General features: G+C 35.2%; 1 protein-coding gene across 4 annotated transcripts in view; it reads right to left on the bottom strand.

Moving 5' to 3' along the window:
• The window catches only part of DIAPH2 (diaphanous related formin 2), an 857,286-nt gene that overhangs the window by 434,106 nt on the left and 397,019 nt on the right, over window positions 1–26,161 (bottom strand). The window lies entirely within an intron of this gene.

Raw genomic sequence — 26,161 nt, 5'->3', positions numbered from 1 at the left:
AATACATAAACATGTTTGGTGTCTATGCACTACAGCACATAAATGTTAAATTAAAAAATCATATGACAATAAATAACAATCCCAAACTGACTTTCTGGGCCTTAAACACATAGCATAATTTTTAAGTTTTATTTCCTGTCCTGGTAATTAGTCAATCTATATAAAAAACAGAAAAATACTATGTAGAATTAACTCATGGGCAATAATAATAATAATAATAATAATCAACTCTACTCTTCATAATTTGCAAAATTGGGAATCATCTTCAATCTTATAAACCGCACCAAGCCTGTAAAAATTAATCTCCCATTATTTACAATATCTGTATTTTTTTCTTTTTTTCTATTCTGTTCTTCTATGTGATACTTAATTTCCAATACAGTTATCAAGAAACAAGCCTAGCCTTGGCCCCTAAAGTCCATACATCATTTTCCCAGCTATTTAAGCTTTACCACCTCACAGCTGGCCACATAAGAGTCCAACACTGAGTCTGAGGGACAAGTGTGCAGCCCAACTAAAATATTCAAGCACATTAAAACTACCTTTCAGAACAACTTGAATATATATACAATATCTGTATTTAAGTACATAATACATTCCAACTTTAATGCGGAACCAAGAAAAAGTGATGAAGTCTGATGCATGTTCAAGTTTGATGCCTAAGAGAATCAAAATTAATGAATTCTTCTCAACCTAGCTTATCTTGGACTTTGGTACAGTTCTAACTATCATCACATTAACTTGCAACCAACGTTTTGGGGATCTGTATGGAATTTAAAAAGGCATATGAAAGGGAAGAAAGCAGGAAACAAAGATTTAAGAAAGTAGAGTTGATGAAAAATGGCAGAGACGGAAGCTCCAGAGATTGATCCCTCCATCAAAGCAGCCACTGAGCTGGAAAGAGTGATTTAATAAACTATTTCAGAACTGCGGAACCTGACTGGATAATTACAACAAGGGAAGTGTTTGATAAAGAGAGACTCTGGTAAGAGAATGACATGCATAAAACAGATACCATATACTATTCCTCAGCACCACTGTGAAGATAGTGCCTGAGTTGCCAAAGGGGACGGCTGATGCCAGGGTGAGCAGTGGGGACGTTGTTCTCCGAAATTTGGAGATCTGAGTTTTGGTTGGTTTGGCAGATGCTTGCCTTGGTTTCAACATTCTCTGGTTGCAGCAGCTTTCCCTGATAGCATCTATTGGAAGATTTAAACAGATAGAAACACCTCTCCTGCTTTTTGGAACCAGATATTTAAGGAAATCTTTGTCAGGTCACTGGCTGACAGAAGAGATAATGAAACCCAAACTACAATGACCACACACAAGGAATACACACTACCACTTTCAGCAAACAAAAATCAGCAGTCTGTAAGGAGTGGCAGAATCAGATTCCCAGAGTTATAGTATATTCAAATGTCCAGTTCTCCAAAAAAAATTACGAAGCACGTGAAGAAACAGGAAACAGGGCCTGTGAAGGGGAAAATAAAAAGAATTTGACAGAAACTATCCCTAAAGAAGCTCAGACTTTAAAGTTATTAGTCAAAAATATTAAATCAACTGTCTTAAACATGCTTAATGAGCTAAAGGAGACTATGGACAAATAACTAAAGGAAATCAGGAGGATGATGTTATGAACAGAATGAGAATATCAATAAAGACACAGAAATTACAAAAAGGAATCCAAAAGAAATTCTGGAAGTGAAAAGTACAATAACTGAAATGAAAAATTTACTAGAGGGGTTCCACAGCAGATCTGAGCAGGCAGAAGAAAGGACTGATGAACTTGAAGATAAGGAAATTGAAATGATTCAGTCTGAGGAACAGAAAGATAAAAGAATGAAGAAAAATAAACAGAGCCTGAGGGATCTGTGGGACACCAAGCACACCAACATGTACATCACAGGATTCCCAGAAGAGAAAGGGGCAGAAAAAATATATGAAGAAATAATGGTTGAAAACTTCCTAACTCTGATGAAATACATAAATATTCACATCCAAAGAGCTCATTAACTCCAAGCAGGACATCAAAGAGGTCCACTCTGAGACACTTCCTAATCAAACTGTCAAAATGTAGAAAAAGAATTTTTAAAGCAGCAATAGGGAAGTGAATTGTCACATTTAATAGAGCCTCAATAGGATTAATATATGGTTTCTACCATAGGAGTCAAAAGGTAGTGAGATAACATATTTAAAGTGCTGAAATAAATGACTATCAATAAGAATTTTATATCCACCAAACCATCTTCCTCCAAGAATGAAAAACTAAGACATTCCCAAATTAACAACAACAACAAAAGAGATAATTTATTGCTAGCAAACCTGTCCTGACAGAAATACTAAAGGAGGTCCTACAAGCAGAAATGAAATGACACCAAAAAGTAACTCAAAGACATAAGAAGAAATAAAGAGCAAGGTAACTACATAGATAAATATAAAAGTCAATGTTATTGTACTTTGGTTTGTAACTCCTCTTTTTTTTCCTACATGATTTAAAAGGAAAGTGCATAAAACAATAATTATAAATCTTTGTTAATGGGCATATAATGTATAAACATGTAATCTATGACAACAGCAATATAAAGGGAGAAAAATGTACAGGAACACAGTGTTTATATATTATTAAAATTAAGTTTTTATTATTAAGACTAGGTTGTAATAAGTTTAAGATGTTAATTTTAATCCCTAAGGTAATTACTAAGAAAATAACTAAAAATTACACAGAATAAAGAGAAGAATCAAAATAGTAGGCTACCAAAAAAAAAAACACAACTAACTACAAAAATAGATAATAATAGAGAAATTAAGGAACAAAAACATGTAAAACATACAGAAAACAGCTAAATGGCAGAAAAAAGCCCTTCCTTATGAATAATTAATTTAAATGTAAATGAATTAAACTCTCCAATTAAAAGAAGGAGTTTTGCAGAATAGAGTTAAAAACAAACAAATATTATGTACCGTTGGTGGGAATGTAAATTTGTACAGGCACTATGGAAAACAGTAAGGAGGTTCCTCAAAAAATTTAAAAAAGAACTATCATATAATCCAGCAATTCCACTTCTGGGTATATATCTGAAGAAAATGAAGTGACTATATCAAAGAGATATCAGTATGCCCATGTTCAATGCACTATTAGTTACAATTGCCAAGGTATGAAAACAACCTGTGTCCATTAATGGATGAAAGAATAAAGACGATGATACAACACACACACACACACACACACACACATGCATGCGCGCGCGTGCGTGCATGCATGCCACAATGGAATACTATTCAGCCCTAAAAAAAAGAATGAAACCTTGCCATTTGCAACAACACAGACGGACCTTGAGGGCATTATACTAAGTGAAATAAGTCAGACAGAGAAAGACAACTACCATATGATCTGACTTACGTGTGGACTCTAAAAAAACAAAAACAAAACAACAACCAAAAACCAAGTTGATAGATGCAGAGAACAGACTGGTGGTTGCTGGAGTGGGGGAGTGGGGAGCAAAATAGGTGAAGCGGGGTCAAAAGGGACAAACTTCCAGCTATAAAACAAGACATGGGGATGTAACATACAGCATGGTGACTGTAGTTATTAATACTGTATTGCATATTTGAGAGTTCTAAGACAGTAGATCTTAAAAGTCCTCATCACAAGAAAGAAAAAAGAAGAAAATTTCTATATGTATGGTGACATATTGTGGTGATCATGTTACAATTATACAAATACTGAATCATTATGTTGTACACCTGAAATTGATATGCTATGTGTCAATTATACCCCAATAAAACAAGTAAATAAATAAATAAACACATATATCTTCTATATGCAGTCTACATGAGACTCACTTTCAATAAAAAGACAAAAGGTGGTTGAAAAGGATGGAAAAAGATATTGCATATAAACAGTAACCAAAAAAAAAAAAAAGCTGAGGTGTCTATATTATTGTCAAACTAAATAGACTTTAAATCACAAAATGATAAGAAACAAGATATTATATATTAATAAACATTTCAACCCATCAAGAAGATATAATTATAAACATACTCACATCTAAGAACAGAGCTCCAAAATATATGAAGTAAAAATTGACAGAATTGAAGAAACAGACAGTTGTAAAACAATAGTTGGAATGCAGGGGTGATTCAACATACAAAAACCAATCAATATAATATACCACATTAATAGAATGAAGGGAAAAAAAACCTCACATGATCATTTCAACTAGTGCATGAAAAGCGTTTGACAAAATCCAACACACATTTGTGAGAAAAAAATACTCTTTAAACTAGGAGTAAAAGGAAGCTTTCTCAATATGATAAAGGTCATATATGAAAAAGTCCCAGTTAACATCATACTCAATGGTGAAAGACTGAAAGCATACCTGTTAAGAACAAGAACAAGGCAAGGATGCCTGCTTGCACCATGTCTATCCATCATAGTACTGGAAGTTCTAACCAGAGAAATTAGGCAAGAAAGAGAAATAAAAGGCATCCAAATTGGAAAAGAAAAAAAAAAAAAAACAAAACTGTCTCTGTTTACAGATGGCATGATTTTATATGCAGAAAACACTAAATAATCCACCAAAAATAATCCACCAAAAATACTGTTAGAGCTAATAAATGAATTCAGCAAAGTTTCAAGATACATAATCAGCACACAAAAATCAGTTGTATTTCTATGTACCATCAATGAACAATCTGGAAGGAAATTAAGAAAACAATTCCATTTATAATAGCATTTTTTAAAGCACCCACAATGAGACACCATTTCATGCACACTAGAATAGCTATTGCCAAAAAAATGGGAAATAACAAGTGTTGGTGAGGATGTGTTAAAATAGGAACCCTCATGCATTGCTGGTTGGAATGTAAAATGGCACCAGCATTGTGGAAGACAGTTTGGTGGTTTCTTAGAAATTAAACATAGAATTACTGTATGACCCCACAATTCCACTCCTAGGTATGTATCAAAAAGAACTGAAAACAGCGTCTCAAACAGATACTTGTACACAAATGTCCATAGCATCATTATTCAATAGCCAGCAGGTAGAAACAACCTACTTGTCCATCAACAGATGCACTGATAAATGTGGTATGTACATACAACAGAATATTACTCAGCCAAAAAAGGAAGTTTTGATCCATGCTAAAACATGGATGAATCTTGAAAATATTTTGCTTAGTGAAATAAGATAGACAAAAAAGGACAAATAATGTATGAACCCACTTATGTGTGGTATCTAGAACAGACAAATTCTTAGAGATAGTAGAACAGAGGTTACCAGGGGCTAGGGGCAGAAGGGAATGGGGAGTTACTGCTTAAAAGGTATAGAGTTTCTTTTAGGATGATGAAAAAGTTCTGAAAATAGTGGTGATGTTTGAACAACACTGTAAATATACTTAACACCACTTAAATTGTACAATTAAAATAGGTTAAATGGTACACTGTATATTATTGATGTTTCCAGATCAAAAAAAAAAAAAAAGAGTAGGCAACATATAGCCTTATAAGTCCCACAGGAAACAAGTGTATCATGTCTACTTTAAGTCCTCTTTTGTTCTCTCCATTTATCTTTTCTCTTCTCCCACTAATTCTGCGTTTCCACTAAGCTCTACACCTGCAATGGCACCCATTGTGTAACTGATGAGACCAAAGATTTAAAATATCACGTCCTTTGACTTAAAAGAAATATCAATGTTGACATAACAATATAAACATATAATCAAATGAAATTAAGAACATCTACTATTTTGCTTCATTAATATCATTTTCTTTTACAGAATGAAAAGGTAAGTAAATACCAAGGTGTTATTTCTATTTTTCTAGAATATTTCTGATGTATATAAATTGTTTTTAAAAATTCTTCTCTGTTAATGGGACTTTTTGTGAAGTATGTTATTAAGAAAAACAAAGAATCAGATTGGTAAATTGTATAATTTTCTCGACAGGGAAACTCGATTAGAAAGATTAAGAACATTAATATAATTATTAAAAATATCAATTCTGCATATTTCAAACTCTCCATCTCAATTTTAAGTTTTAACTGTGAAAATAACTATTACAGAATGAATCAAGCCTAAAACAGAATTTTAGCTCTGAATGTGTAACTTGTTGTTATTTTGCTTCTCTTCCAGCTGTAGATAACCTGTTAAGTCATCTTTATAACACAGGCTCCACCGTAGGTGACATATCTTTTTTTTCTCTGTTTAGCTATATGAAATATTGAACACATTCGGTGGGCTTAGATGTATTCTGATTCTGGATATGGTCTTCTGCCTGAGTTACAAGCTTATATAACTGCCAGTGTTTAGTGGGTTCTATTTGCAAATAAGGCTTAGAGTAACACTCTCTCAACGTGTGGCAGATGCAGACTACTTTATAGGACTTATTGCTTAATGAGCTCACTACCTCTAGAACCCCATGTTGCAAGTGGCCATCATAGCCAATACATAAAGATACCTGATTTTTTTCCCCAAACATACTAGACTTTATAGAAAAATGGAGTATAAGATCAGACATTAATAATGTTTTCATGCCCATCAATTCCTGAATAGAAGAGAAAGGAGGATTAGAAGACAGAGGAGAGAGACATAGTGGTACTCATTTGCCTCTATCCCCTTTACCTGCTCAATAGCATGTCAAGAGAGAAAACAGATGTTCAAGGCACAGTTTGAGACTAATGTGGACAGTCCTTGGAGTTAGTTGGAAGTGTATTTGTAAGGCCTCCTGGAAGAGAAATGTCCCACCTAACAGAAGGGAAGTGTGTATCATGTAGTCAGGCTGGGTCCAGTAAGAAAGCCTACATTTTGGAAAGGATCAGGGTGATTCTGAGCACAGTACATTTGTTTCTTGAATGTGTCTCCAGGCCTGGCCTACCCACCCCCAACAGAGTCATATGTCTGAGTGCTGTGGAAAGGGGAGCTGTGTGATGAGCACGGCTTGGGTATCCCCCAAATCAAGGATGTTAAAAAAGGAGACAAGGGAAGAAACACATGTTTCTGTATTTTGCCACAGGATACTCCACACCCTTGGCATCGAGAGGGCTTCAGCGCATACCAGCTGTGCCCCGTGAGAAGCTCCTCCCCTCTCCCCACATACAGTGGTCCTTAGAAAAGGGTTCAAAACAGGAAATGAAGAAAATCACCCACAGCAGCTACATGGAAGCTGACAAAATTAGTTCATGAGATGTGGAAGATATTCCCTGAGAGCCATAGAAACATCTAATGTAGGTAGTTTTTAAAAAGAATTAAGGTCCTGCAACAGCAGCCAGGAACAAGAGGAAGCAAAACACAGGTGAACAGATGTGGACTGGGCTAGGGTTTAAAAGTCACATTGCCCAAGGACTCTGTACTTAAACAATTGTAAATAGCTTTTGACTTTAGCTGCCCTATTGATACTATCGCTACTTATGATCGGTAAATAAATTGCAAAGGTGAGTTCAGACACCCTCTATACTGTAAGGGAAAAGCTGTTCATAATAGCAGAAGCTAGAAATTATAAATTTTTAAGTACAACTTAGATTCTGGCAAACTGTGAGTTAATAGGCAAATATCCTGTAAAGTTTCAACCCGTCTATTTTTCCCTCCTGCTGCTCCTGCTTACTACCGAGCGTCTTCTTTCAAATATTGTACGATTTGTTATTTAAAAGATCAATTCTAGGTCAGTATGAAAATTTCATCCTAGAAAATGTCAATGAGCTGAAGTTCACAAAGAAAACAACAAAGGGGAAAGCAGTAATCATGTCACCAAATGAGCAGATTTTTCTTCTTCTTTTACGCAGCACAAATTCACTTTCTGACGACTGTCACAGCTATCTGAAGGGATTTCTCCTAACAGACCATAGGCTTTTAACTACTTTTTACATTTCTGCAATTACTCTATAATACTTTCAAAACTTTATTTCCTTTAAATGTTAATTGCATACTTAAAGGTTAGTTAAGTGAAGGTATTGAACCATAATGCCCTTTCCTTCTTGCCAAAACATAACCTTTCTTTTTTATCTTATATCTCATTAAGTCTTTTTAGTAGTAGGAAAGCCGAGTTAGGTTCACTGTGATTAAGTCTATCATTCCCCACGTAAATGGACTGGGGCCAAAATTTCTTTTTAAAAATCTGTTATTTATTCCTTTTAAAATTAGACTATTACAGAGCATATATAAATATATGTTTATTTATATCTATACACAGGATTCTATTTATATATAGGAGATATATATACATATATATGTGTTATTTTAACTTACGTCATCAAATACTTTATTTTGTAGAAAAATTCAGATAAGAAACGTTTTTCCGAAGTCTTGGATAAATCTCTGTGATCTTAACGTAACCCTCTTCCTATTTTGCCTGGTCAAAAAACTCAATCCCTTAACTACTGTAATTTATTATATGTTTTTCAACACTTTCTCATGGCATGTCTTAAATTGTGTGTGTATTTTCATGTTCTGAAATCACATTCATGTGTTCTTGTTCTTTGCTTTGAGTTAAATGGCACACACTTTGATGCCGGGCCTAGTTCTGTATTTATTTTGTGTTTCATCCATCGTTCAGCTAATATATACTGGCTGCCGACTATGTGCTTACCACCACGTTAACCACTAGAGATTCTGCCCTGACGAAGATTACAGGTCCAGAAGGACTGTGTATACTCCTCCCTACACAGTGAAACCATAATCAACATATGACTGACAGTAATTTGTTGCATTTGATCCAAAATATATTTCTTGTCAGGTGGTCATGCTACAATTCTCTCCTTTTGATTTGAAATTCTTAACATTTCTGTAACCCCTAAAACAGACTCTAAGAGTCTGCTAAAGTATGTTAAAATGCTGATTAAATGGCCTCAAGCATTCAGTGGGAGATTTTCTAGCCCTTTTCAGGGAGCCACTCCTTTAAAAAAATATTAGTTGATTAAAGAAAATACAAGCATTGAAAACATGATGAGAAAATTCATGACCTTGGAGTATGACATTTATATCTTACAAAGAGGCAGCCTTTTGCAGGTTTCCTACCTATTTGATCTTCAACTTGGCCCAGGTAGGAAAACTTTTCAGTAACACCTCAGCGCTAATAACACCAAATGAACAGTTCCAGCCCTCACTACTCCTGCCCATCTCAAAGTTACACGTTTCTAACTGACAGTCTGTCCCATCCAGATGTCCCATCGTTAACTCAAATTCAACAAATCTAAAGGAGAATCCATCCTCACTCTGACCCCTCATCCTTACCTCTTATCAGCTTCTCCTAAAGGCCCCATTCTGCCAACAGGACTGGCATCCTCTCCACCTTCTAAGCTTTCAAACTGGCATTTGTCACTCAGTCACAAGTTCTGATGGTTCTTTCTGTCAAAATCTCTTTTTGGTTCAACCCTTCTTTTACATTGTACAGCCAAAAATCTGGGCTATGGAAATCATATGTATCTAAACTTTCCTAATTTAACTTCAATTAAATTCCTCAAAGTGTTCTCATTTTGTATTAGATTAATGGAGATCGCAGATATATTTATAACTGCTATAATTATAAAAAGAAAAATTGTGACTACTTTGTATATAAAAATTTCAACTCCCACTAATGTCATGATCCTACTTGCAGAAGAAATGTATTGCCTTCTAAAATAATTAATATGATTTACAATTAATCTGAAAGATTATTACTGAAAGCATTCATTCTTTTGATGCTAATTATCTTCTTTTTTGTTTATGTCCCACTCTGTACTCAAAAATAAAACTTCAAAATCATATTAAACCTAAAAGGTGATTTTAAGAATTAAACAAAATATAGAACATACAGAATGAATGACTATGAATACTGAATAGCATATGAGGTGGGTATGGCTGTGTCTACATGTATATACAAACAATATCCACATTATTAACATTCCTTTATAAATTATATAGTCCTCATATATTTTAAATTAACATATTTCAAATTAAACATAAAATATCTTCTCATTATAAGAAGACAAACTGATATTCTCAGATATTTAATAGAAGATTTGTATTAGCTAAAATAGGTGACAGGTATACAATATCCTGTTTACGCTACATTCTGCTTTCATTAGATATCCCCTTATCATGGCCATGACAAACAAATGCAAGGATGCATTACTATAAAATATTATATATAGATGTTAACCAAAGCTGAATCCTACCATAACAGTCAAGACACCTATCTATGATAACTATAGAGTTTGAAGGGTGCTAACATTTCACAGGTCTTGAAATGAGAATAGTGCAATGTACTTTATGTGAAATATCCCGAAGGACAACCTGGAAATTTCATTCAAATATACAGGTGTATGCTAATGCAATATTCAATCATTTCACATTAAGAACACAGTGTTTCTCCTCCACAATTTTTGTTTGGGCATATGGAACAATGCAAGCCTATGCAGACTATGAAAACTAGCACACTAACAGAATGGCCATATCATTAAATGAAACATGCCACATCAGAATGCCACCACTCCTATGCAAATCCAAAGGTAGAAACACTTCACTGTCTAGGAAGACAATCCACACACAAACACAAGGTTGCTTCTATTTCCAAGATCATCAAAATACCAGTAAATCATTCCAATTAGTTCAAAAAGAGTTGTAATAGAAACATACATGACAAGCTATTGTTAAGTATTTATTTCCCAGTTTTCATGTAAGTACTGGTTAGAGACACCTGCATCCAAAACAAATGTAGAAGTATATAGTTATGCCTTAGATTAAAGAACCAGACAGTCAATGTGAAGCATCTAATACTCTGGACATTTTTTGACACATCAAGCATCCATGTCAAGCTGAAAAAATGTTTTGTTTTGTTTTTTAATTTATTGATTGAATTATTTATTTTTGGCTGCACTGGGTCTTCGTTGCTATGCGCGGGCTTTCCCTAGTTGCGGTGAGCGGAGGCTACTCTTCGTTGCGGTGCGCAGGCTTCTCATTGCAATGGCTTCTCTTGTTGCGGAGCACGGGCTCTAGGCGTGCGGGCTTCAGTAGTTGTGGCGTGCAGGCTCAGTAGTTGTGGCTCACGGGCTCTAAAGCGCAGGCTCAGTAGATGTGGTGCACAGGCTTAGTTGGTCCGCGGTACATGGGCTCTTCCTGGACCAGGGATCGAACCTGCGTTCCCTGCATTGCCAGGCGGATTCTTAACCACTGTGCCACCAGGGAAGTACATGTTTTTTAACTAAGCAGAAATAACATTTGGCATCTGTGGAACTTAAAACACACTGACCTGAACATAGTGGCAGATTAGCACTATCTAATATGTTTCTCCAAACTTCCCAGTAAAAGAGTTGTCGAGATATTTTAGAAAAGACTTCTGTTTCTAGTCGGTTAGTTACCCTAGTCAATTGGGTAGTCAAATTGCCTAGGGACTGTCAATTTACAGAACACCTAAAATTCTTTAAAATACCTTTAGATGAAAAGCTAAGCTATGCAAGAAGTTAAGAAATACTTCCCTCCACCTCCCCTCAAAGAAAGAAAACTAAAGGAAAGCATTAATGCAGAGACATAACCAAACACTGAAGGCCAAGACTGCCCTAGGAACATCTACCAGTTTCCAGTGCTCTAGAATTTTTAGCTTTAATGGGCCTCAAACATAAGATGGTACACAAAGCCTAGACCTTTCACAAGATATAGGCAAACTCAGTTCATGATGCAAATCTAAAACCCCAAAAGATAATCTCCCCAGTGAAGGGCTTACTGTAAAGAAAAACAAAAACAAAACAAAAACAAAGCCCACCCATAGAGAAAAAGAGTACGGGATATTGTCTGTTTTTGCCTTGACTGTGGGTTTAGGAGTAAGACGTTACTCCCTGTAAACCTCTAACCACAAGACAGTGCCCATGCAGGTTTTTGGTCAGAATTTAAAATACCTAGTTGTCAAAAAAAAGTATGCTGAGAATTTAAATTTAACGTGATTACATTTTGGCAGTGCTCCCAAATAACTGGCAGTCATTCATGCAAATTTCCAAGGAGCAAAGTACCTTTAAACTTCAGTTTCAAAATATTTCCACAGATAAAGGCTCAGCAGTCATTAGTTCACAATAAAAATACAGATGATACAGAAAGAAGTAAACAAACATTAGTAAGAGTCAGCAAAAACAAACAACAGAATTAGACCTATAAAGACATAAGACAGAATATTCGATAAACAAAGAATCTCTAGATATAAGAAATATAATAAGTGACATTAGAAACTCATTGGATAGGTAAAACAGGTGATTAGGCACAAATCACAAAAGAATTAGTAAACTGGAAGATAGGCCTGAAAGAAATACTCTGGAGTACAGTATGTAAAGACAAAATACGAAAGAGATGTAAAAATAAGCAATCAAAAAAACCCCAAACAAAGTGAGAATGTTCAAAATGTGCTTAATTGGAGTTACAGAAGGCAAGAATAGAGAGCATGGGAGAAGGATAATATTCTAAATGAAAATGGCTAATAATTTTCCAGAATTGATGGAGCAGAACAATTTTTAAATTCAAGAAGCCCAATGAATCAAGATAAACAGAAGGATGGAAAAAAGAAATCCACACCAAGACACATCTTAAAACTACAGAATACTAAAAACAAAAAGAAGATCAAAAAATAGAATAGAGAGGTTACCTCCAAGGAATGTCAATTTAGACTACAGCTTGCTTAACAATAATCGAAGCCAGAATATGGTGCAATAATTTGTTCATACTGCTGAGAAAAAAAAATTTGCAAGCTAGAATTACATACCTACTGAATATATCTTTTAATAACAAAGGTGAAATAAATACAATATCAAACAAATAAAAACTGTTTACTATGTCTAGAATCTCACTAAAGGTACTTTAAAAAGATGTGCTTCAGTAAGAAAGTGATCCTAGAAGGAAGTTATGTCACATGAAAAGGAAGGTAATTCATGTAAGTTAAATATGTGAGTAAATCTAAGCAAATCTGCAAGAGTCAGCAAAAATAATGTCTAACCTGTTAAATTTTACACATAACCAAAATATGAAACAACAACAGATAAATTAGGAGGGTGTGAAAAAAGGTTTCTGAAAGTCATGAATAAGTAAATAAATAGACACACATGCCATGTTCCAGAATAGGAAGAATCATATGTCATATGGGTCTCAATATACCCAAATTTGACCAGAGAGTTTATGTAATTCCAGTAAAATACCCAGAGTTTGTGTTGTTGCTGGAGCTTGACAAGCTGATTATAAAATTTATGTGGCAGAATGAAGAGAGAATAATCAATACATTCTTGGAAAACAACAAGAACATGGGTTGACTTCCCCCAGCACATATCAAATGTTACTACAATTATATAATTAAAGAGTGTGTGATATTAGTACAGGGACAGATGTATGGGTCAATGGATCAGAATTCCAAAACTGAAACCCCAGAAACAGAGCCATACATACTTGGAAACATGATATATAACAGAAGCAACATTACAAAAATTAGGGGAAAAATGGATTATTTAATAAATTATGCTGGCACAAGAGTTATTCATATGTAAAAAAACGAAATTAAATCTGTTCCTTACAGTATACACAAAAATCAATTCCAGGTAGATTAAAGATTTAAGGTAAATGACAATCTTCTTAAAACTTTTAGAAGAAAATAGAAGGAGAATACCTACATGACCTTAGATAAGTAAGGAATTTCTTAAATAAGGCACAAAAACTAAAAGAAAAGTCTGATGAATTAAACTACATTAAAATTAGCAACAAATGTTCATGAAAAGATACCATGAAGAAAATGGAAAGAGAAGAAAATGGGAAAATACTTGCAATATGTAAGCAACAAAAAAATTAATATTCCAAATATATCAAGAACTCAGATGAAACACATAAAAAAAGATAAGCAACACAATAGGATTTTAAAAATGGACAAAAGACTGAATCAAGCATTTTAAAGAAGAAGAAACACAATGGTCCATAAGTGGTCCACAAATGGCCCCAAAGGGGCTCAACTTCATTCATACTCAGGAAAAAACAAATTGAATGCAAGAAATGAGATTCTTTATTCACATCTGCCAGGCTGGCAAAAGTACAAAATTCCTACAATATCAAGTGTTCTCCAGGGTGTAGAACACTGGTTTTCAATACCATCTTCACATAAAAATAAACCTGGAAGCTTTAAAAGATGGTGTGTGCAGAATGGCCAAAGCAACATGGAGAAAAATGAATAAAGGTGGAATCATCTCACTTCTTGATTTCAAAATATATTACAAAGCTATAGTAAGTAAAGCAGCATGGTACTGACATAAAGACAGACATATGGAAAAAAATTGAGAGCCCATAAATAAATCCATGCAACTGATCTTTGGCAAGGGTTCAAGAATACATGATGGGGAAATTATAGTCTATTCAACAACTAGTGCTGAGAAAACTGGGTATCTACATAACAACAACAACAACAACAAAAAAAGAAATTGGAATTCTATTTTACACTTTACAGAAAAATCAATTCAAAGTAGATTAAATACTTAAACATAAGACCTGAAAACATAGAGGAATCGTTGCATCATTTCGGTCTTGGCAATGATTTTATGAATATGACACCAAAAGCAGGGGCAAAAGAAGCAAAAAGAAACAAACTGGACTACATCAAACTAAAGAGCTTCTCTGAAGAGCAAAGAAAATAATCAACAGAAAAGGCAACCAAGGGGGAGAAAGTATTTGCAAACTGTAGATCTGATAAAGAGCTAATTTCTGAATTATACAAGGAATTTCTACAATATAATAGCAAGAAACTAAATAACCCTGTTAAAAAAAAAATGGACAATGGACTTAAACAGACATTTCTCCAAAGACATACAAATCAGGGAAACACAAATCAAAATTACAGTTAGATATCACCTCACACCTGTTAGAATGGCGATTACAAAAAACAAAAGATAACAAGTGTTGGTAAGGGTTGGGGAAAACTGCACACTTTGTACCCTGTTGGTAGAAATACAAAACAGTGCAGCCACTATGGGAAAAAGTATGGAAGTGCCTCAAAATACTAAAAATAAAATTTCCATGTGATCCAGCAATCTCACTTCTGGGTATATATCCAAAAGAATTGAAATAAGGATCTTGAGGAGATATCTGCATACCCATGTTAATTGCACCATTATTCACAGTAGCCAAGATATGGAAAAAACTCAACTGTCCACTGACAGATAAATGGATTAAAAAGTGATGTGTGTGTGTGTGTGTGTGTGTGTGTGTGTGTGCGCGCATACATACATAAATACACACACTGGAATATTATGCAGCCTTAAAAAAGAAGGAAACCCTACCATCTGAGACAACATGGATGGAGCTAGAAGACATTATGCTAAGTGAAATAAGTTAGTCACAGAAGGACAAACACTGCATTGCTCCATTTAAATGAAGTATGCAAAACAGGCAAACTTATAGACACATAAAACAGAATCATGATTATCAGGGATGAGAGGAGGGTGAAATGAGGCATGGTTAAATGGTTATAAAGTTACAGTTATACACGATGAGTAAGTTCTAGAGATCTACTGTACAACACTGTGCCTATAACTAACAACATGGTATTGCGCACTTAAAAATTTGTTAAGAAGGCAGATCTCATGTTATGTGTTCATACCGCAAAAACAATAACAAAAAATTAAATGGACACAGGGAAACTTTTGTAGGTAAAGGACATGTTTATTACTTTGACGTGGTGATGGTATCATGGGTATGCATATGTCTAAACTCATCAAATTGTATACACTAAATAAGTACAGTTTTTGGAATATCAATTATATCTAAATAAAGCTGAGGAGAAAATGATACCTGGGTCCCATCCCCCCACATTACGATTGAATTGATCTGGTCAAGGCAATGGTATTTTTCTAAGTTTCCCTAATGATACTAATGCACAGCTGAGTTTGAGAAATATTCATTTAAAGCAATGAGAATTCTCATACAGTGTTAGTAGGATAAATTAATACAAGCACTCCAGAAATTAATTTGGCATTACTTGGTAAAGCTGAAGAAGCATACACGTCATAACCCAGTAATTATAAGACTAGAATCAAGGCTTCCCTGGTGGCACAGTGGTTAAGAATCCGCCTGCCAATGCAGGGGACATGGGTTCTATCCCTGGTCCGTGAAGACCCCACATGCCGTGGAGCAATTAGGCCCGTGTGCTACAACTACTAAGCCTGCGCTCTAGAGCCTGCGAGTCACAACTACTGAGCCCGCATGCCACAACTACTGAATCCCAAGCACCTAGAGCCCATGCTCCGCAATAAGAGAAGCCACCGCAGTGAGAAGCCCGCGCACCGCAACGAAGAGTAGCCCCCGCTCACCGCAACTAGAGAAAGCCTGTGCGCAACAACGAAGACCCAACGCAGCCAAAAATACAATAAATAAATTAAAATAAATAAAAGTAAAAAAAAGACTAGAATCAGTCTCAAACTATAGTGTGCTATGGAATCACATGGAAGGCTAGTTAAAGATTTCTGGGCCCCACACCTTTTGGTTTGATTCAGCAGGTCTGGGCTAGGGGTGGAGATTATCCTTTCCTAACCTGTACGCAGAGATGATGTTGAAGCAATCACACTTTGAGGACTACTAATCTGGAGGAGCTCTTCAAGATCTGCACCGAGAGACATGTATAAGAATATTCATGGCAATGTTATTTGTACAGGCAGTCTTAATGATAATGATAACAATAACAACAACAGTAATAAAACAAAAACCTAGGAACAATCCAAATGTTCACTGACAGGATAATGGGGAAATGAATCATGGCGTATTCATACTATGGAACACTATAGCATGGCAAAAATGAAAAAAAATAATAGCTACATACATCAAAATGGATGAATCTCAAAAAAAAAAAAATGAAAAATCTAACAATAGAACATGTATGCAGAATGAGTCTACTCATACAAAGTTTTAAAAAAGGCAAAATCTAAGCACATATTTTAGGGATATATATCCATATGTAATAAAAGCATAAAGAAAAGCATGAGATGATGAGCCCAAGATTCAGAATAGTGGCTTCTTTGGGAGTGAAGGGATAAATAATGGGCTTCACAGATATTGGTGATGTGGGCACATATGGTTACATTTTATTAATGCTATGCTTTGAAGTGCATACATACAGCCAAATATTAGAGAAGTAATCCCAAATGATTTTTTGTAAAACTTAATTCAATCTTCTGTCCTCAGGTATTCTTGATCATTCTGGGAGAGTTCACATTATTGCCTTAAAACTTTACAGGGGGCTTCCCTGCTGGCGCAGTGGTTGAGAGTCTGCCTGCCAATGCAGGGGACACGGGTTCGAGCCCTGGTCTGGGAGGATCCCGCATGCTGCGGAGCAACTAGGCCCGTGAGCCACAATTACTGAGTCTGCGCATCTGGAGCCTGTGCTCCGCAACAAGAGAGGCCGCGATAGTGAGAGGCCCGTGCACCGCGATGAAGAGTGGCCCCCACTTGCCGCAACTAGAGAAAGCCCTCTCACAGAAACGAAGATCCAACACAGCCATAAATAAATAAATAAATAAATATTAAAAAAAAAAAAACTTTACAGTTTGGGACTTAGGCTTCTATTCATCTGATTCAATTCAATATTGATTTCTTCTGTTGAGCCAGTCAGGTACATTTTTCAGCCACTCATCATTATCTAGATAATGACTCTTCACATTTGCAAAGTCTAGACTTACTCCTCAGTTTACTTTTCCTCTATGGGCTAAGTAATGATCCCCAAGGATTTAACTCATCTTGTTCAAACTTTTAATTTTTTTTTTAAGGAAAAATAATTGTTGGTTTTTGGCTGACTCTTTTCAAATATCCCATACATTTTCACATGGACAACTGTCAATTGAGTTTAAAAAGAATGAGATAAGAGACAATGAGATGATCCTGAACAACTCTTATCCTTAGGCATTCATTTGTACCATAAACTGAGGGGATCTAATTAAAAAAAAATTGAAGAAATCTTACAACAAATCACAAATCTAGTTTTGTTTGAAATATTTCCCCCTTGAAGCAGTATTCAAATTATCTATTGAAAATAACCCATACAGTATTTTTGGCCTGCAGCACTGAGTTTCTAAACCAGTAACAGTCTTCACTGTGATCCTCAAAAATTGATTGTTTTCCCAACTAGTGACATGTGTTAAACGTTTATTTATAAACATTCATTGAACCAAGTTTACCCCTACTCTGCCATCAAATGTAAAGCAACGGATTAGACTATACGTAGAGAGGATCTGGAATATATGCCAATGCCAAATTCCACAAAAATAAAATGATTACTCATCATAAATAAGACAATATATCAATATAGGGTGACCAAACACATTTGTTATCCCATGTCTGGCTTTTTGCTGGTGAGGCAGAGTTGATCACTTTGGGGAATTTTGGCTTCACTTCAGATGCAGTCCTACTCTAAGCAGTCACTCCTATGTGGCTGCTCACTCCATCATCAACTAATTACCCATCCTCTGAAGGTCTGCCCTCTTTATGACACATGACCTTTTAGAATCAACATTGTGAAAATGACTATACTACCCAAAGCAATCTACACAGTCAATGCAATCCCTATCAAATTACCAATGGCATTTCTTACGGAACTAGAACAAAAGATCTTAAAATTTGTACGGAGACACAAAAGACCCCGAACAGCCAAAGCAGTCTTGAGGGAAAAAAACGGAGCTGGAGGAATCAGACTCCCTGACTTCAGACTATACTACAAAGCTACAGTAATCAAGACAATATGGTACTGGCACAAAAACAGAAACATAGATTAATGGAACAAGATAGAAAGCCCAGAGATAAACCCACACACCTATGGTCAACTAATCTATGACAAAGGAGGCAAGGATATACAATGGAGAAAAGACAGTCTCTTCAATATGTGGTGCTGGGAAAACTGGACAGCTACATGTAAAAGAATGAAATTAGAACACTCCCTAACACCATACACAAAAATAAACTCAAAATGGATTAGAGACCTAAATGTAAGACTGGACACTATAAAACTCTTAGAGGAAAACATAGGAAGAACACTCTTTGACATAAATCACAGCAAGATCTTTTTTGATCCACCTCCTAGAGTAATGGAAATAAAAACAAAAATAAACAAATGGGACCTAATGAAACTTCAAAGCTTTTGCACAGCAAAGGAGACCATAAACAAGACGAAAGCACAACGCTCAGAATGGGAGAAAATATTTGCAAATGAAGCAACTGACAAAGGATTAATCTCCAAAATTTACAAGCAGCTCATGCACCTCAATATTAAAAAAACAAACAAGCCAATCCAAAAATGGGCAGAAGACCTAAATAGACATTTCTCCAAAGAAGACATACAGATGGCCAAGAAGCACATGAAAAGCTGCTCAACATCACTAATTATTGGAGAAATGTAAAACAAAACTACAATGAGGTATCACCTCACACCAGTTAGAATGGCCATCATCAGAAAATCTACAAACAACAAATGCTGGGGAGGGTGTGGAGGAAAGGGAACCCTCTTGCACTGTTGGTGGGAATGTAAATTGATACAGCCACTATGGAGAACAGTATGGAGGTTCCTTAAAAAACGAAAAATAGAATTACCATATGATCCAGCAATCCCACTACTGGGCATATACCCAGAGAAAACCATAATTCTATAAGACACATGCACCCCAATATTCATTGCAGCACTATTTACAATAGCCAGGTCATGGAAGCAACCTAAATGGCCATTGACAGACGAATGGATAAAGAAGATGTGGTACATATATACAATGGAATGTTACTCAGCCATAAAAAGGAACGAAATTGGGTCATTTGTTGAGACGTCGATGGATCTAGAGACTGTCATACAGGGTGAAGTAAGTCAGAAAGAGAAAAAAAAATATCGTATATTAACACATATATGTGGAGCCTAGAAAAATGGTACAGATGAACCGGTTTGCAGGGCAGAAATTGAGACACAGATGTAGAGAACAAATGTATGGACACCAAGGGGGGTAAGCGGCAGGGGGGTGGTGGTGGTGGTGCGATGAATTGGGCGATTGGGATTGACATGTATACACTGATGTGTATAAAATTGATGACTAATAAGAACCCGCTGTATAAAAAAATAAATAAAACAAAATTCAAACAAACAAAAAAAAATTATATACATCATGGAACTTACATAAACTGAACCTAGTGGTTGCTCCCTTTGGATCTAATGTGCCAAAAACACTGTTTGCAGTGTTTAGATTAATGGAGACCACCAATATCCCTTTGGCTGAATGACACTCCCTCCAAATAGCCAGTTGGGGCCCAGGGAAACTGCATAGACTAGGATAGTTTTCACCGCTCAGTGCAAAAGAATTTTCAGAGCAGAGTCATCTATGACAGAAATGTGTAGAAACACCTACAACTAATCATGACTCTGTATAAGTGTTGCTTGACACTGTATGGAATCCTTATGCTTATTTTCATAAGGACCTTTGGTTCAACAAAGGAGGTTGGGATGGTTCTTATAATTCTCGTAAACACTTGAGAGACAACACAGACCTAAACAGTCAAGAAGGGGAAATCTGTAAATCTGACACCAATCTTAGCATGGACTGCTCACCCCCTCAATATGGCCCTGCACAGAGGGTCAGTCTAACATTTTGACAATCTCTAATTTAAAATGCCACCAAATGACATGATAACAGAATGTTTATCATATAAACAGAACACAGTATCATGTATCTGACTGGTTCTAAAAGAACTAAAAAAAATTACTAAAACGGAGAATGCTTATAACATAGTTCAGAATGTCAGCATCACATGCAAAGATCATTTTCAAAGACCATTACAAAAAACTATGAATACCATAGTACAAATGTGCAGACGAAGAATAAAGACAATGTTCAGTTTGGTATAGAAAGTAGGGAGTATTTCTAGGAGAAGGTGAGTTTTAAGTCATGTTTTGAAAGATATGAAAGATACTTAAAGGATGCAAAGGCATGGAGAAAAGCAAAGACAAGTCATGTACAGATTATTCAAAATCAAGACTGAGAAATTCAACAAATCTTTGAAATTAACTAGAGATCCCCTACAGTATTTAAAACAAGCAACCAACCAAAAACAGATGGCAATCACTGCTATTGCTTCTTAAGGAAGAAAATGAATTGGTGGAGGATAAAGAAAATCGAGTTGAATCAAGTTAAGATGCACTGGATTGGAGGCAGCCTAGAGACAAAAAGATTAGCTAGGAAACAAAAGCAATAAAATGACTGAAGTGATGAGAGATAAGCCTAGTCCTGTGGGAATGGGAGGTAAGAGTGGTTGTAATGAATCTTCAGTCAAAGGATCAGTAAGAATGCATGATGAGCTGGGATGAGTCTCAGGCAGAATCAAAGAAGAGAGAAGGGATGAAAAGAATTCCAGGAGATAAGGAAAGGAGGTCTTTAGTTGGGGTATAGAACAAGAAGATGAGTTCTTTTGGGGAATGCTCTTTCAAGGGATGGTTGAACGTTTAAGTCAAGAGTTAATTATCTTTACTAAATGGCTAGAAAAGGTGAAAGACTAGGGCTAAGTAGACATCCAAGGGACTTGTCCGTATTTGTGTTCTATTTGTTTAGTGTTTTACCAGTTTGCACATATGCTCATATTGAATTGTTATAATAACCCAGTTTTGGAAGTACACATAGCCCCCCTTGTATATGCAAGAAATTTAAGGTTAAAAGAAGATAAGTGACTTGTCCAGCGTTGCAAAGGGTTTAAGTGACTAAAACCCAACATAATGCTTTTTTTCCCCACTATACTGAGAGTGGTATTTTAAGAATAAACCACTGAAGAGTAGAAAGTCCGAGGAGATGATGTAGCAATTAGTCACAGCACTCAAGGGAAATAAGGAGACACTTTATTTACTTTTCCTGAGAAGCAAGTAATTTTTCAACTCTATTCAACTATATACATTTAAGAAAAATTATAAAATGAAGGCCAAAATATTTACTCTTATTTATCTCAGAGAGCTGAAAGACTTCATTTCATTAAAAGGGGCCATCGCTTTGAATCCTTCATATGGGATAAAATAAATGATGGTCTTATTAGTATTTGAACTACACTTTCATTTTACTAAAATGTTGCTTATTAATGCGGAAATGAAATCCTATGCCCCTTATATTGCATTAAGTAAAATTAAGTCTTTATTTCTTGGCACCTAATTACACATTTCACAACACAGACAATAATGAATGTCAATGAAGACATTTCAATACTGGAAGAAAATATTTTAAACAATAATTTAATTTCTACTCTGACTTCCGATGATAGATATTGCATGAACTCTTTAATTAGTAAACTTTTTGTGGCTACTTTTTATTGCTGTCCAACAGTAAGCTCCCAACCTCCTCACTCATTTGCATATCACAACAGGGAAAAACACAGACCAAACAACAGGAGAAAAAAAAAGAAATCAATGAACTGGGCATCACATGAACTGAGTTGTGATCCCAGATTGGCTGTGTGATATAAACTTCTTTGAGCCTCAGTTTCTCCTTCCATGAAATAAGGGAAATGAATAAGAGAATTTATAAAGTTAATTTTAGCCTTAACTTTTGATGGTCTCTAATTCCATGATCGAGATACAAAGGCAAAATTAAATTTGAGTACAATGTGTACAGTCTGGAAGACAATGAGGTATTCTAGCAAATACCTCATAGAAGACAGGTTCCACAATTGGAAGAGAAGGAAAAATAAGATCTTTTAAACATTCCATCATGTAGAATTCTCTGTATCACATCTGCTCTCACTCATATGCTTTCTTACCATTCCTAGGAGGTTATCTTGCTTGCAAACTTTCACATAAAGCCAGAACTCAGCAGGTTACACCCATCTAACAAGTCTCCCCTTTCCTTGCTGTCATAAAGCAATCCCACCTTCCTATTTCTGGCCAACCCAAAACACTCTTGAGGCCATGCACTGTCATTAGCACTGTCTGTTACCACTGTCATCTAAGCTTATTTAGCCCCTAAACTTTTAATGTCTTTTGTGATTCTTTATTAGAACAAATACTCAAAGTAGCTATTAAATTATAACTAATTATTTGGAATGCATCACAACATTTCTGATTAACTCTGTAATATGACAAATTCTTCTACCACCAAAACTTTAGAACAAGGTCATGTTCTCAATTTCAGATACTTTGATTTTTATAAAATATTGTTTACTAATACTCAAACTAAAATATACAATTTCATTCACAATAGATATTGGTAATTTCATAAAGTCATGATTTCATATATGTTGGCATATATTTTAAATGATTCTAAGTATAAAATATATGATTCTAATACTACCCAACATACTAAAATAAAATACTCCTAAACAAATAAAACACAAATATAAAAATGCCAGGCATTTATCTAAAACATTTTCAGATCATTTGCCCTAAGGACCTCAAATTATGATAGCCTTATCTCATGCTTAATAATAGTACAAACATTGAAAGTTAAATTTTACGACATGAAGACATGAATAACTTATAATAATATAAATTCAACAACAGTAAAAACTGTGGGAAACAATTGGTGGATAAAATTTTGTTACATTAATTCAAGTGGAATATTAAAGATCTACAAAACACTTTTAAAATGTTAAAAGGTTTTGATAACATCTGAGAGTCCCCAGTCTCACATCTGCGAGTCCCCCAGTCGGCTCCATCAACCAATTCTATCTTAATTCAAGTATATTTGTCTACTTGAAAGTCTACATTTACCTTTGCAGCATGCAAATGAGCAGAACTACAGAATAAGGAATGTGATATAAAGGATCAAAGAGGTTGAAGTGAGGCTTCTGAATTATCCTCTCAAAAATGGTAGACTATTCCTGGAGATTTCCTTTGTCCCTATTTGATGTCTCTGTTTCTGAGATTCCAGACAGTGCATAGTAAGCAAGACGCCCTAGGAGAATTATCACCCTGCTGAGATTCCTTCTATTAACATAGAAAACTGAGCACTGACTATTCAACTAAACGTTTTGCAGGAGGATGTTTGGGAAAAAAAGCAAACCTAACTGAACTGATCCCACTCACCTCAAAAGTCATTTGTTGTATCCTTACCTTGTAACCAGCACTGTGCTAAGGGAACTTTCACGTATGTTTAACTTAATCCTCATAAGAGACTCATCACCTCTTTAGAGGATAAAGACAACGTGCCCGGAGAGGCTAGGTAACTTTCTCAGGCTCACATGGCTGGCAAGTGGCAGCGTTGGGATTCGGACCCAGCTTTTTGACTCCAAACTGAAAGTTGTTATCACTATACTATTTGCCTTACCTAAATGACATATTTAAAAAAAAATAAACATAAGGTTTTTTAAATGGTGTAAAGTGAACTGTTCAACACTATTGAGTTGTTAATGTAAAACAACAACAACAACAAAACCCATCTAGTACATGATAAAGGAAAAAAAATCAAATCACACTCATAGAATTGTCTGTATTCACCACTGAAAAATAATTAAGGCCTATATTTTAAACAATGCTTGATATTTGCAATTTAATGAGAATGCATTCTATCAGAATTTAAACTTAACATGAACACTTTACATTCCTGGGAAAGAGATTTTTTTAAACACATGGAATCAAGTTTTGGTTTTGCCTATAATAATCAAATGTCCAAAACCTCTGTCATGAGGGTTTCCAATGAACATAGAAAATAAAAGCAAATGATTGGAAGCTTATTATCTGAAACTTTACTACCTGTATTTCAGAAATAAAAATAATTCTTCAGACAGTTCTAACTAGGGACAATTTTGCCCACTCGGGGACATGGGTCAATGTCTGAGGCATTTTTGGTTGTCACAACTGGTGGGCTACAACTAGTAGGCAGAGGTTAAGGGTACTGCTCAACATCCTACAATTTACAGAACAGCACTCCACAAAAAAGAATTAGGTCCTGCCTTAAGCATACGCTTTCAGCACTTGTCAAATAATTTAAAATTTATTTATTGCGTAATATTTAAGACATACAAAAATATATACATAATATAATGACTCTATGTGCCTACCACTGAGCTTAAGAAATAAAGAGCATTCAGTCTCTCTTGTGTATTCCTTCCTGACTGCCTCTCAAAAATATTTTGTAAAGAGATTAAAATACCCATCATGTTATATCTATATTACACTGTGTTAAAGTATGCCATAGCATGTTAACTCTATTATGTTAAATTATACTGTAACTATCATATGACTTTACTAGAATTGAAGACTAGGTACCGTTCTTCTTTACATAGGAGATCTAGAATTATAATAGAGCATTGAAAAAAACAATATGGTAAGTAAATATTTATTCCTTGTATACAGAAAAGAATGTTTTGATTACCTACTGAATGCACAAAAGAGGAAGTGGTTTTTATAGATATAATCAATTACAAAGGTGTTATACTTCATTAAATATATGACTGGCCAACAATCTTTGGATTCAAAGAAAATTAATATAGTAAAAAAAGAGTAGGAAGATAGTAGGAAAAAACAGTGTAATTGTTCTCCATCTCTGTTAGTTTAATTGAGGGCATTGGCACCTGGACACTCTGCCCTCCATTTCTCTTGGGCTGAGAGATTTTGGCTTTTTGTCCAGAGGCAGTCTTATAGCTACAAGTTAGAGTAGGGGGTGTTGGGTCTAACCTTGCTTCTCATTTCCTAATTCAGGGTTCTGGAAGTCTAAGGAAAATAAGGGCACTTTCCAAGTTCTACAATTGCAAGGGAATTCCTAGTCAACCCCAAACATCATCTCACATCAATAGACTCAGTGGACCTGTAGTATGAAAGGGCCAGAATTTTAATGAAGTTCTACCATGGCTTAAAGTCTACAAGGCCGCATAAAATATGATATCTGAGGCCACATCTTGCTCAACTATTAATAGGACCTATGCTTTGTTCAAAGTATAAATAGGCTAAATTTTTTTTTTTGCATTTTTAAAATATAGTTTACAGTATGACTAGTACAAGAAAAATTAATGAATTGTTTAAAGCTACCTCTTCTTTCTTTGTGAAACAGTCTCGTATCAATTGTAGAAAACAGCACAACCAGTAATGGTGACAATTGAAATACCGGTATTAATCAACAATAGACATAGAGGGGATGAAAATAAATAGTCATCACATTTGCTTGGAATAGGTGTGATTTTACCAACAGACTGAAAGTAGCAAACAAGGGCCAAAGAAAACTTCAGTGAAGGAAGGGTAAAGAAAAGAAAA

The sequence above is a fragment of the Balaenoptera ricei genome, chromosome X, assembly GCF_028023285.1.
Source record: "Balaenoptera ricei isolate mBalRic1 chromosome X, mBalRic1.hap2, whole genome shotgun sequence".
In the NCBI taxonomy this organism is placed as follows: domain Eukaryota; kingdom Metazoa; phylum Chordata; class Mammalia; order Artiodactyla; family Balaenopteridae; genus Balaenoptera; species Balaenoptera ricei.
Note: the sequence above shows the minus strand (reverse complement) of the source record. Positions and strands in the feature narration are given on the sequence as shown.